General features: G+C 40.1%; 1 protein-coding gene across 1 annotated transcript in view; it reads right to left on the minus strand.

Moving 5' to 3' along the window:
• The window catches only part of TANGO6 (transport and golgi organization 6 homolog), a 172143-nt gene that overhangs the window by 15890 nt on the left and 143742 nt on the right, over positions 1 to 12511 (minus strand). The gene's annotated exons all lie outside the window — the stretch shown is intronic.

Raw genomic sequence — 12511 nt, forward strand, 5'->3', positions numbered from 1 at the left:
AAGTCGTGGACTCTCCCGATGAATTGGCCAGATCATCACCCTCCTGTAAAGTCCACCAGTCCATAAGTATTGCCCACGCACACAGAGCATCACGAGCTTTTAAGTGTTCTGTTCTTAAATCTTGCAATAGGCTTAGAAAGTAACCAGTCCAAAGAAGAGCAAGTGGACAAAGGGTTGTAGGAGACACGTCTCTCAGAAGATGAAGCTACTAGAGTACTTGATGTATTTGAAATTTTTAAGACATTTATAAACTTTTAGCGGAGACTGGGGATGAACTGGTAATAGATTCACAGAAAAGGAACAAATATAAACCTGAGAAATTTGTTCACTTCAGAGAAAGCCAAAATTCATACAAGAAAGGAAGTGTAATCATACTCTATGGCTCAGCTGTGGATAATGGTTACAGTCATAATAATACAAACACACAGTGCTGGGCTTCCCTGGTGGCACAGTGGTTAAGAATCCACCTGCTAATGCAGGGGACACGGGTTCAAGCTCTGGTCTGGGAAGATCCCACATGCTGCGGAGCAACTAAGCCCAAGCGCCACAACTACTGAGCCTGCACTCTACAGCCCGCAAGCCACAACTACTGAAGCCCGTGCTCCGCAATGAGAGAAACCACCACAATGAGACGCCTGCGCACCGCAACAAAGAGTAGCCCCCACTCTCTGCAACCGCAGAAAGCCCACATGCAGCAATGAAGACCCAACGCAGCCAACAAATAAAAAATAAAATAAATAAAATAAATTAATTAAAAAACACTAAATGCTGATATAGCAAAAACTGTAATATAGTTCTATAGGGAGAATGGGGAAGAGGAATGCATATATTTGTGGGGGGCATGTTAATAATGATAATAATTAATAATACTGAGCTTTTAGAATCTATGCATTTTAAATATTTTACATAAATAAGTACATTTAATTCTTACAACAACCCTATAAAGTGGTACTATTATTATACCCATTTTACAGAGGAGGAAACTGAGACAGAGAAGTCAACTAACTTGTACAGGGTCTTACTACCAGTAAATGGCAAAGCTGGGATTCAATCCCAGACATTCTAGCCCTACAATCCATGCTCTAAGTCTAAGCCACATATACTCTGCTGTTTCATTTCTTCTCACTGGAGTCCAGTTTCCTCCACCAACATAATTACTATGTGAGTTCCAGTTTTACACATCAGATCCAGTAGGAAGTCATTCAATGAAATGAAAAATCAAGAAATAAAAATATAAGCATGATACTTAGAAATATAAAAGTAAACATTTCAAAAAGCAGCTAATCAAGTTGAAACTAGTAGTTGCTGATGGGGAGTAGGAATGGAAGGTAAGAAAGGAGGATGGGGCTAGGGATCTTTGAATTAGACTTTGTAATACTATATATATGAATAACTTCTTGGAAAATAAAATAAAATTGAAAAACAAATACAACAACAATAAAAAGACAAATAATCCAATTTAAAAATGGGCAAATATTCTGAACAGACACTTTCTCCAAAGAAGATACACAAATGGCCAACAAGCTCATGAAAAGATGCTCAGCATCTTTAACCATCAGGGAAATGCAAATCTAAACTACACCGTTTTACCGAAAGCTTCCTGCTAAGCTCTTGAACAAGACAAGGATGCCCACTCTCACCACCTCTATTCAACATACTATTGGGAAGTCCTAGCCAGAGCAATCAGACAAGAAAAAGAAGTAAAAGGTATGCAAGTTGGAAGGGAAGAGGTAAAACTGTCATGATATGCAGATGACCTGGTACTATATATAGAAAATCCTAAAGACTCCACACAAAAACTATAGAACTGATAAGTGAATTCAGCAAGGTAGCAGGATACAAGATTAACATACAGAAATCTCTTGAATTTCTTTACACTAATAATGAAATATCAGAAAGGGAAAGTAAAAAAACAACCCCTTTTAAAATCAAAAAAATACTTAGGAATAAATCTGACCAAGAAGGTGAAAGACTTATATGCTGAGACCTATAAAATATAGATAAAGGAAACTGAAGATGATTTAAAGAAACGGAAAGATATTCCCTGCTCTTGGATTGGAAGTATTAATATTGTTAAAATGGCCCTACTACCCAAAGCAATCTACAGATTGAATGCAATCCTTATTAAATTACCCATGACATTTTCACAGGACTAGAACAAATAATCTTAAAATTTTTATGGAATCACAAAAGAATTGCTTTGGCAATTCTGAGGAAAAAGAACAAAGCTGGAGGCATAATCCTTCCAGATGCCAGACAATACCGCAAAATTATATTGGCATGGTATTGGCATGAAAACAGACACATGGATCAATGGAACATAACAGAAAAAAACCCACACACCTATGGTGAATTAACGTTTGACAAAGGAGGCAAAAATATACTGTGGAGAAAAGATAGTCTCTTCAACAAGTGATGTTGGGAAAGCTGGACAGTGGCATCAAATCGATGAAGTCAGAACACTTCCTCACACCATACACAAAAATAAACTCAAGATGACTTAAAGACAAATATAAGACGTGACACCACAAAACTCCTAGAAGAGAACATAGGCAAAACATTCTCTGACATGAATCACAGCAATGTTTTCTTAGGTCAGTGTCCCAAGGCAATAGAAGTAAAAGTGAAATAAACAAATGAGCCCTAATCAAACTTATAAGCTTTTGTACAGCAAAGGGAACTATAAACAAAATGGAAAGACAACCTACAGAATGGGAGAAAATATTTGCAAACGATGCGACCAACAAGAGCTTAATTTCCAAAATATACAAGTAGTTCATACCACTCAATAACAAAAAGACAACCAATCCAAAAAAATGGGCATAAGACATAAATAGACATTTCTCCAAAGAAGACACACAGATGGCCGATAGACACATGAAAAGATGTTCAACAATGCTAATTATCAGAGAAATGCAAATCAAAATTACGAGTTTCAAAAAAAAAAACAAAACTACAGTGAGGTATCACCTCACACCCGTCAGAATGGCCGTTATTAAAAACTTCACAAACAGTAAATGCTGGAAAGGGTGTGGAGAAAAGTGAACCCTCCTACACTGTTGGGAATGTAAGCTGGTACAGCCACTATGGATAACAGTACGGAGGTTCCTCAAAAAACTAAAAACAGAGTTGCCATATGATCCAGCAATCCCACTCCTGGGCATATGCCCAGAGGAAACTATAATTTGAAGAGATATACGTTCACTGCAGCACTATTTACAATAGCCAAGACATGGAAGCAATCTAAATGTCCACCAACAGATAAATGGATAAAGAAGATGTGGTAACATATATGCAATGGAATACTACACAGCCATAAGAAAGAATGAAATAATGCCATTTGCAGCAACATGCATGGACCTAGAGATGCTCATACTAAATGAAGTAAGTCAGACAAAGACAAATACCATATGATATCACTTATATGTGGAATCTAAAATATGATACAAGTAAACTTACTTACAAAACAGAAACAGACTCACAGACACAGAAAACAAACTCATGGTTACCAAAGAGGACAAAGGGGAGGAGAGATAAATTAGGAGTTTGAGATTAGCAGATACAAACTACTATATATAAAATAGATAAACAACAAGGTCCTACTTTATAGCGCCGGGAACTATATTCAATATCTTGTAATAACCTATAATGAAAAAGAATATATATGTATAGTTTTATATTTTACATATATATATTTTATATAAATATTTATATATATATAAAAAAAACTGAATCACTGTGCTGTACACCAGAAACTAACACAACATGGTAAATCAACTATACTTCAATAAAATTTAAAATAAAACAAATAAGTAAACTATACCACTTTATCCCCACTAGCACGGCTATAAATCTAGCAAATGATAGACATTAATGAGAATGTGGAGCATTTGGAACCCTCATGCATTGCTGGTGGAAATAAAAAACGGTGCAGCCAGAAAACAGTCTGGCAGTTCCTCAAAAAGCTAAACACAGAGTTACCATATGACCCAGCAATTCCACTCCTAGGTATATACCCAAGAAAACTGAAAACATACGTTGCACAAAAACTTGTACACAAATGCTCACAGCAACATTACTTAAAATAGCCCAAAAGTAGAAACAACCCAAATGTCCATCAACGAATGAATGGATAAACAAATATGCCAGATCCATACAATGGAATATTATTCAGCCATAAAAAGTAATGAAATCCTGATACATGCTCAGTATGGGCAAACCTTGACCACATGATGCTAAGTGAAAGAAGCCAGACACAAAAGGCCATGTATTACATGATTCTTTTTACATGGAATGAAGAGAAAAGGCAGAAGGCAGGTTAGCGGGTGCCACAGGCTGGAGGGAGGGGTTATGCGGGAGTGACTGCTAATGAGTACGGGGCTTCCTCTCTGGGGTAACGAAAAGGCTCTGGAATTCGACGGTGATGATGTTTGCACGACTTAATGAACGTACTAAAACCCCAGAATTGCAGACTTTAATTTTAAGGATGTGAGTTATATCTCAACTTAATAACTTACATAAGAAAAAACTGCAAGGTGAGGGGGAGAAGCGGCTGCTGTGCTGCTGTGCTGCTGTGCTGCTGTGGAGCAGAGCACACTCATCTTGCCTTCCTTTGGGTCAGCAGCAGCAGCCTTGCCTCTCTTCTGTTCACCAGCTTCCCTCAGGTTGGGTCTGTCTCCAGCCTGGTCCTGCTCCTCTCCTGACAGCCTTCCAGCCCTGCTCTCTCAGACCCTGGCTCAGATCTGGGGATAAATAAGCCACTGAAAATTGCCTCAATAATCTCCAGGGTTATCTAGCTGCAAACCCTCTTTAACTCAGGGGTTTAAAGGCGTGACTTCTGAACTGCGATCCCATATAGAAATCTTGTATTTGAGAGATGGTAGAGATCCTTGGAAAAACAAGCATTCATTAAGGACTAAACATTCAGTCTTTAACATGTCGGAATGGACATTTGAAAAGCTGTGCGTCTGCTCGGACTGGGTCTTAGGAAGTAAAGAAAGTCATCACAATTTTTTGGCAGTATCTTGCCAGAGAGAAGTGATGAGAACTTGCTATTTACAGAGAAAGTATATGGCTAAACAGGAATTGGAACTTGATTCACCAGAACATTGCTTTAAATGTTCTCAGTATGGGAAATTAAACCAGTGACTGCTTATTGTATATTTTCGCCTATTACTGGTGTAATTCTTTGGCTTAAAAATAATCTTTATCTGCTCTTTCTTTTAAAAAAGAAAAAAAAAAGCAGTATGGGACTTTCTTGTGGTCCCATGGGTAAGACTCTGTGCTCCCAATGCAGGGGGCCAGGGTTCGATCCCTGGTCAGGGAACTAGATCCAGCAGGCATGCTGCAACTAAAGGAGCCCGCATGCCGCAACTAAAGATCCCCCATGCCACAACTAAGACCTGGAGAAGGAAGGAAGGAAGGAAAGAAGGGCAAGAGGGAGGGAGGGAGGGAGGAAGATTAAAAAAAAAAAAAAGCAGTTTAAGGTACGGAACAGTAGAGCCATCTAGAGCACAGGTCTCAGAGACACACAATCAGGGTTTAAACCAACTCTGCCACTTACTAGCCACGTGAGCTTGAGTGACTTGCTTAATTTCTGAGGGGCTTCCTTTAGTCACTGGTGAAATGGGGATAACAACACCTACCCTTCAGAGTCCCTGAGACTATCAACTGAGACAATACAGTAACGCACTAGCTCAGTGCCTGCTTTGTGAGACCAGATAGCATTATTGTTGTTATTTTGTCATACTATAGCCACTGCTTCCTAGTGACAGGCAAGAAAGGGGGAAAACAACACTGTTGGAGGTCAAATCAAGTCCAAACATACAAGTCCTCTTGTTCAATAACTACAAAACTTCTAGGTTCTTACGTGTTTTCCCAGTTGAGTTGGTGTCTATCATGAGGAACAAGGTGACATATGCATCATGAGACGCCTGCAGAGCTGAAAGGCTGCATCCATGTAATAAAGTCCGCCTTCCAAAATCTGACATGACTGATAGTGAGGGCCTGGCATGATAAAGTGTAAGGTTCTAAAGTTCCAGCTGTGGGATTCTCTGGTGGCTCAGCGCTTAAGAATCCACCTGCCAATGCAGGGGACACGGGTTCGATCCCTGGTCCGAGAAGATCCCACATGCTGTGGAGCAACTATGCTCGTGCGCCACAACTACTGAGCCTACGTACTGCAACTACTGAAGCCCATGCGCCTAGAGCCCGTGCTCTGCAATAAGAGAAGCCACCACGATAAGAAGCCTGCACACTGCAAGAAAGAGTAGCCCCCACTCGCCACAACTAGAGATAACCGCAACAAAGACCCAATGCAGCCAATAAAAATAAAAATGAAAATAAATTAAAAAAATAAAAAATAAAGTTCCAGCCATGAAATAAACTGCCTATTCACTTAGATTGAATATAAAATTATCTTTGGTAGGTTTTAAACAATCATTCAAACACCCAGCAAATCTACGGCTCAGACAGTAGTAGTGGCTGTGGCGGTGGGAGGGATAATCCTAAAAACAGCACTCCACTATCGCCATCACCCTTGTCTTATATTTGAGACACGCCACTCAGAACAGGCTCTTCTCAAGATGCAGCAACGAGGAACAGACGGAGGAGCATAAGCACAAGACAGAAAGGACTGTGGAATCCTACGGGCCCCACTGAATTGTGTCTCCTGTGCCCCCCTAAAAAGGATGTTGAGGTCCTAACCCCCAGTACCTCAGAATGTGACCTTACCTTCGTTGGAAACAGAGTTGTAACGGAACTAGTTAAGATAAGGTTATACTGGAGCAGGGTGGGCCCCTAACCCAATACAACTGGTGTCCTTACAAGAAGAAAGCCACGTTTATGTGACGGGGACACACAGGGAGAATGCACATGACCATAAAGGCCGAGGCTGGAGTAATGCAGCTGCAAGCCAATAAACACTAAGGGTTGTCAGCAAACCACGGGAAGCTGGGGAGAGGCAAGGACGGAGTTCCCTGCAGGCCTGAGAGGGAGCATGGCCCACCTTGATTCTGGACTTCTGGCCTCCAGAACTATGAGACGGTAAATTTTTGTTGTTTTAAGCCACCCGATTTGTGGTACTTTGTAACGGCAGCCCTAGGAAGCTGATACAGGGCCAAGGAGGATTTTTTCTTCTAAGACTGGAATGGAGCAACAGCAAGGTGAACGTTTAAGAGTGAGTCGGAAGTGTCTGTGGAGGAAGAGACATTTATAAACTTACAACGTATTTTAAAATCCCTCTCTGCCTCTGTCTCTGTGGCATCATAAACAATGTCCAAAAATGCCGAACTCTTACTAAATGTCTTTTATTATTCTATCAATATGTAAACACCCAAGCCTGGGAGCAGCGGATGAGCGCCAGAACTGCTGCCTTGGTCAACTGGCCATAGCTTTATGCTCCCAGGGAGGGGCGATGCTCTTTAATTTCAGTCTTGAAAGGACTCTCCCAAGCAGTTTCAAAATTTACAGCTGAGTAATTACTACCTGGATCCCAGTCATTTTTATATAAAAGTTCTTTTCATTTGCTCCTCACATGGAGCCCTCGACCTGTTACAAGCAGCAGTGTGTGTGGAACTAACTCTGGGAAGGAAACTGGGCTCATTTAACTGTACCCCCTAGCACAAAAAAACCCCGCAACAAATGCTGTCAAAATAACTTTCGGGATAAAACAAAGCCAATAAATGGAAGGAACGTTTCCATTCAGTCTGTCCCTTCACTTATAACTTGCCGTTTGTGCTGTGTCTGAGATTGTCACATCCTCCTCAGGTGCTAGTTCTCGGTGGGGATAGACATGCGCATGGTGAACCCAGGACACATACAGTGCCCTTCTGGATGAACCATGTGTAACTGCTGTCATTAAAAAAGCATAACATCATACACAAATCCTTTTTTTTTTTTTTTAGCCACGGTTTGCCTTCTCTCTCACAAAGAAGTAGGAGAGCAACTTCCAACTGCGCATACGTACGTGAAACCACTATTCCTAATGGTATTAGGAACGTCTATCATCAGAGTCCAACACTGGACTCAAAAGAAGGAATTAAAAACCATTCCTGGGTGGAGGCCTGAATTTGGCTCTGAACCTGATTCAGCCATCAATGAATAATTAATCCCAAACTCTTTCCCCCTGAAGATGCTTCCAGGTTTTGCTTATTTTTGAAGATATGAGATGGTGTTAAGGGTTGGTTGTCATCTTGAAGGAATGAATTCTAAAGCCTACTACTTATCTCCCGCTAGACAGAGCAGAGAATAGATTATTCTTTTGTCATTTAAAATTAGGGATTAGAAGGAAGAAAAGTTATGCACTGGGAATTACTTTTCAATATTAAAAAGCAAGGGAGAAAGTTTAAATATTAAAAAGTCACCATACTTAGTCACTACAAACCCTTGTGTGAAGTTCTCAAGTATTTCACAGTTCTTCTAAGAAGTCAACTTTCAGTAAACTATGCAGAGGACTGTGGTAGTGGTTACCTAAATAAATCTAGAACTATGGTCAACCCCAAATCATTCATTCTTTTTCTTAAGATAATCAGGTTTTTTCCCCATTGTATACACAGTTGATTCTCATTATTTGTGGTAGTTATGTTCTATAAAGCTGTATGAACACTGAATTAATGGATACTGAGCCACTATCCTAAGGGAAATACAGGGTTAGGATTCTGAGAGCTTCTGGTCACACCAAATCACTCATTAAAAAATCTTTTTCTTGCAAATCAAAACTACAATGAGGTACCACCTCATACCAGTCAGAACGGCCATCATTAAAAAGTCTACAAATAACAAATGCTGGAGAGGGTGTGGAGAAAAGGGAACCCTCCTACACTGTTGGTAAGAATGTAAGTTGTTGCAGCCACTATGGAAAACCAGTATGGAGGCTCCATAAAACACTCAAAGAGTTGCTATAGGATACAGCAATCCCACTCCTGGGCGTATACCCAGACAAAACTATAATTTGAAAAGATACTTGCACCCCTATGTTTATAGAAGCACTATTTACAACGGCCAAGACATAGAAACAACCTACGTGTCCATTAACAGAGGAAGGGATAAAGAAGATGTGGTATGTATGTGTGTGTATATATACATATGTAAACCATGAAATATTAGTCATACAAAAGAATGAAATAATGCCATATGCAGCAACATGGATGGACCTAGAGATTGTCATACTAAGTGAAGTAAGTCAGAAAGAGAAAGGCAAATACCATATGAAATCACTTATATGTGGAATCTAAAACAGGATACAAATCAACATACTACCAAACAAAAACAGACTCACAGATACACAGAACAGACTTCTGGTTGCCAAGGGGGAGTTGAGGTAGGGGAGGGAAGGAATGGGAGTTTGGTAAACTATTATATACAGGTAAACTATTATATACAGGCTGGATAAACAACAAGGTCATACTGTACAGCACAGGGAACTATATTCAATATTCTCTGACAAACCATAATGGAAAAGAATATGAAAAAGAATATATATATGTATGTATGTGTGTGTGTGTGTGTGTGTGTGTACATATATATAAAACTGAGTCACTTTGCTGTACAGAAGAAATTAATGCAACATTGTTACTTCAATAAAATTAAAAAAAAAAACTTTGGGACTTCCCTGGTGGCGCAGTGGTTAAGAATCCGCCTGCCAATGCAGGGGGCACAGGTTTGAGCCCCGGTCCAGGAAGATCCCACATGCTGCAGAGCAATTAAGCCCTGTGCACCACAACTACTGAGCCTGCGAGCCACAACTATTGAGCCTGCGTGGCACAACTACTGAAGCCCACACACCTAGAGCCCGTGCTTCGCAACAAGAGAAGCCACTGCACTGTGAAGCCTGCACACTGCAAGAAGAGTAGTCTCCATTCACCACAACTAGAGAAAGCCTGCACACAGCAACGAACACCCAACACAGCCAATAAACAAACAAACAAATAAATAAATAAATCTTTTTCTTTTCTTTCTGTTCTCTACACTGGATAATTTCTATTGCTCTACCTGCAAATGTACTTATTCTTTCCTTGGTCATCTCCATTCTGCTTTTAATTCCATTAAATTATTTAAAAAAACCCTCAGATATTATAGTTTTAGTTCTACAACTTCAATATGCCTTTTTAAAAAAATGGTTTCTATTTCTTTGCTGAGATTTCCTATCTTTTTATTTAACTGCGGGCATATTTTTCTTTTACTTCATTGAGGATAATTACAATAGCTGCATTAAATTCCTTGCCTGATAATTCTAATATTAGGATTATCTTGGGGTTGGTCTCAGTTGATTTTTTTTTTTCTGAGAATATGTTCTATTTTCCTGGTGTTTTATACATTGAACAATTTTGGGTTGTATCCTGGACTCTGTTAAATTATGGAGACTGGACTCTGTTCTCCAATGAGTGTTTGTTTGTTTTTTTAAATCAGGTAATTATCTTGCTTGGTTTAGGGGTCAGCCAGAGATGTGGGCAGACAGAATTTAGGAATCTTCTCTCTGGGTCTTTCCCTTCCAGGATCCCCGCTTTCTCTCCCGCAGCTGTGGTTCCCCAGATTCAACCTTCTGGTTCCCCAGCCCCCAAAGACTGTGAATTCTCTACCAGTCCCCCTAATGCATTGCATACCTCCCCATATATAACTGGCTTCTAGGCTAAAAGCCAAGAAAATGGAAACTGACTCTATACAGCGCCTCTCCTCTAAACATGGACACTCCATAAGAGTCTGCCTGCTTCCGACCGCTCTAGTGTCTTTGGGTAACTGCTTACTAGATCACGTCCAGAGTGCACAGTTGCTATCTGAAAGCAGGCCAGTCCGGTAGGGTGTTGCGCAGCCATTACTGTCCCAATTATTCATTACTGTCTTTGGAATGAATTTATGAATATGGATGTCCTAAACATTTACAATTCTTAGAACAAACACGTCACCGTGCAAAGACTAACTTGGGAAGAGCTGGATAGTCAGGCACCATTTTCTCATGTTGCCGTCCAGCTCATCTCTTCCATGACAGGGAGGGCCGTTCTTAACTCTGAGGCCAACAGAAAGCACAGATCTAAACATACCTCCTCTCCTGGGTATTCCTCGTAAATTCAATTTTCAGCAAAGGTAAGGTAGAATGAGCTTAAAAGGGGCTCCCTTCTGGCTTCAGGCTATACTTGGGAATGAGTGAATAAACACATACAATTATAAGGCCAAAACAAGGCTAAGCAGAGAAAATAAGTGTTTCAATAAGAAAGTGAATGCTGTATTTCCCTCCAATGTGGGTATTCTGGCGATTTGCAAATGGGAAAGACGTAAAAGCTACCTCATCAGCTGGGGGTGGTAATGTCTTTCCTCTCTGATCCCCATCTATCTCCTGATTTTCCGGACCTCTATGTCTTACTGGACCCTCCACTTTCTTTTCAAGCTGCCAGAACCACAGAGTTTCTTGGCTGGCACATCTATGAGCAACAGAGAATTCACTAAAACCTAGGATTATCTTTTGGCACTCCACAGCTTGAGAGATAGTGATTAGAAGGAAAAAACAAAACAAAACAAAACTTCATCAACAAAGTGGCATTTTCATCTCAGCTGTTCCTGAGGGCAAAACAGAGCAGGAAAGAAAATTTCAGGTTGAAAGCTTTGTGGTTATCTCCGCTTCTCATTAAAGTGCCCCTGATCATAATCACACCTACGCTTACGAGATTTAACACACCTGGTCTCAAGGATGCGCCGGGAAGCAGAATCATACCCTCATCCCATCCCATTTCCTTTTCTTTATTCACTGAGTAAGCACGATGTATAAATTTCAGTGAGTGCAGACTAGAGATGGTTTGGAGAACAGAAGAGAGGTTTTTCATTCACATGGCTTTTTGAAAGTGACAGAAATCTTCCATAGTCACAAATTATTTTAGTACTGGTGAGACAGGCAGTGTTGCTTCCATTGGCTACAAACAGGTATGAGAAATCTGGGTAGAGTTTCTATTTTTTCTCTTACTTTACTCACCAGACAGTTTGCTCTGCTACAGACACAGACACACAGACACACACACACACACAGTCTCACTGAGTAAGGGTGTGTGCACTTACAGAGTTTTTAAGATTTATTTTCATAGTGTTGTAACAAATTTCAAAGTAATTTTTTATTTTGAAATGATTTTAGATTTACAGAAAAGTTGCAAAGATAATACAGAGACTTCCTGTATCCTCCTCACCCAGTTTTCCCTATTGTAAACAACTTACATGACAGTGCTAAATCTGTCAAGAGTTTTGTAGATCTTGACAGTGGGTCAAAAACACTGACTCTTTCTTATTTCCATTTTGTACAGCAGATTCTCAACAAGAGCGGTGTGCATCCTAAAGCAAGCATCTGAAATATCAAGGTATGATCTCTATGTCCCACTCCTATCAAGGTCCTAGATAACTACTAGGGGATAGCTAATGCTTGTACAAAAATGGTGTCAGGAACTTGATACGGCAAAATTCTAGCACGAACAAAGCCATGTGTCTGACAAAAACACTTTTCTAATGGCTTCATCGACACTTAGTTAAATACTGA

The sequence above is a fragment of the Hippopotamus amphibius genome, chromosome 16 (genome assembly GCF_030028045.1).
Source record: "Hippopotamus amphibius kiboko isolate mHipAmp2 chromosome 16, mHipAmp2.hap2, whole genome shotgun sequence".
In the NCBI taxonomy this organism is placed as follows: domain Eukaryota; kingdom Metazoa; phylum Chordata; class Mammalia; order Artiodactyla; family Hippopotamidae; genus Hippopotamus; species Hippopotamus amphibius.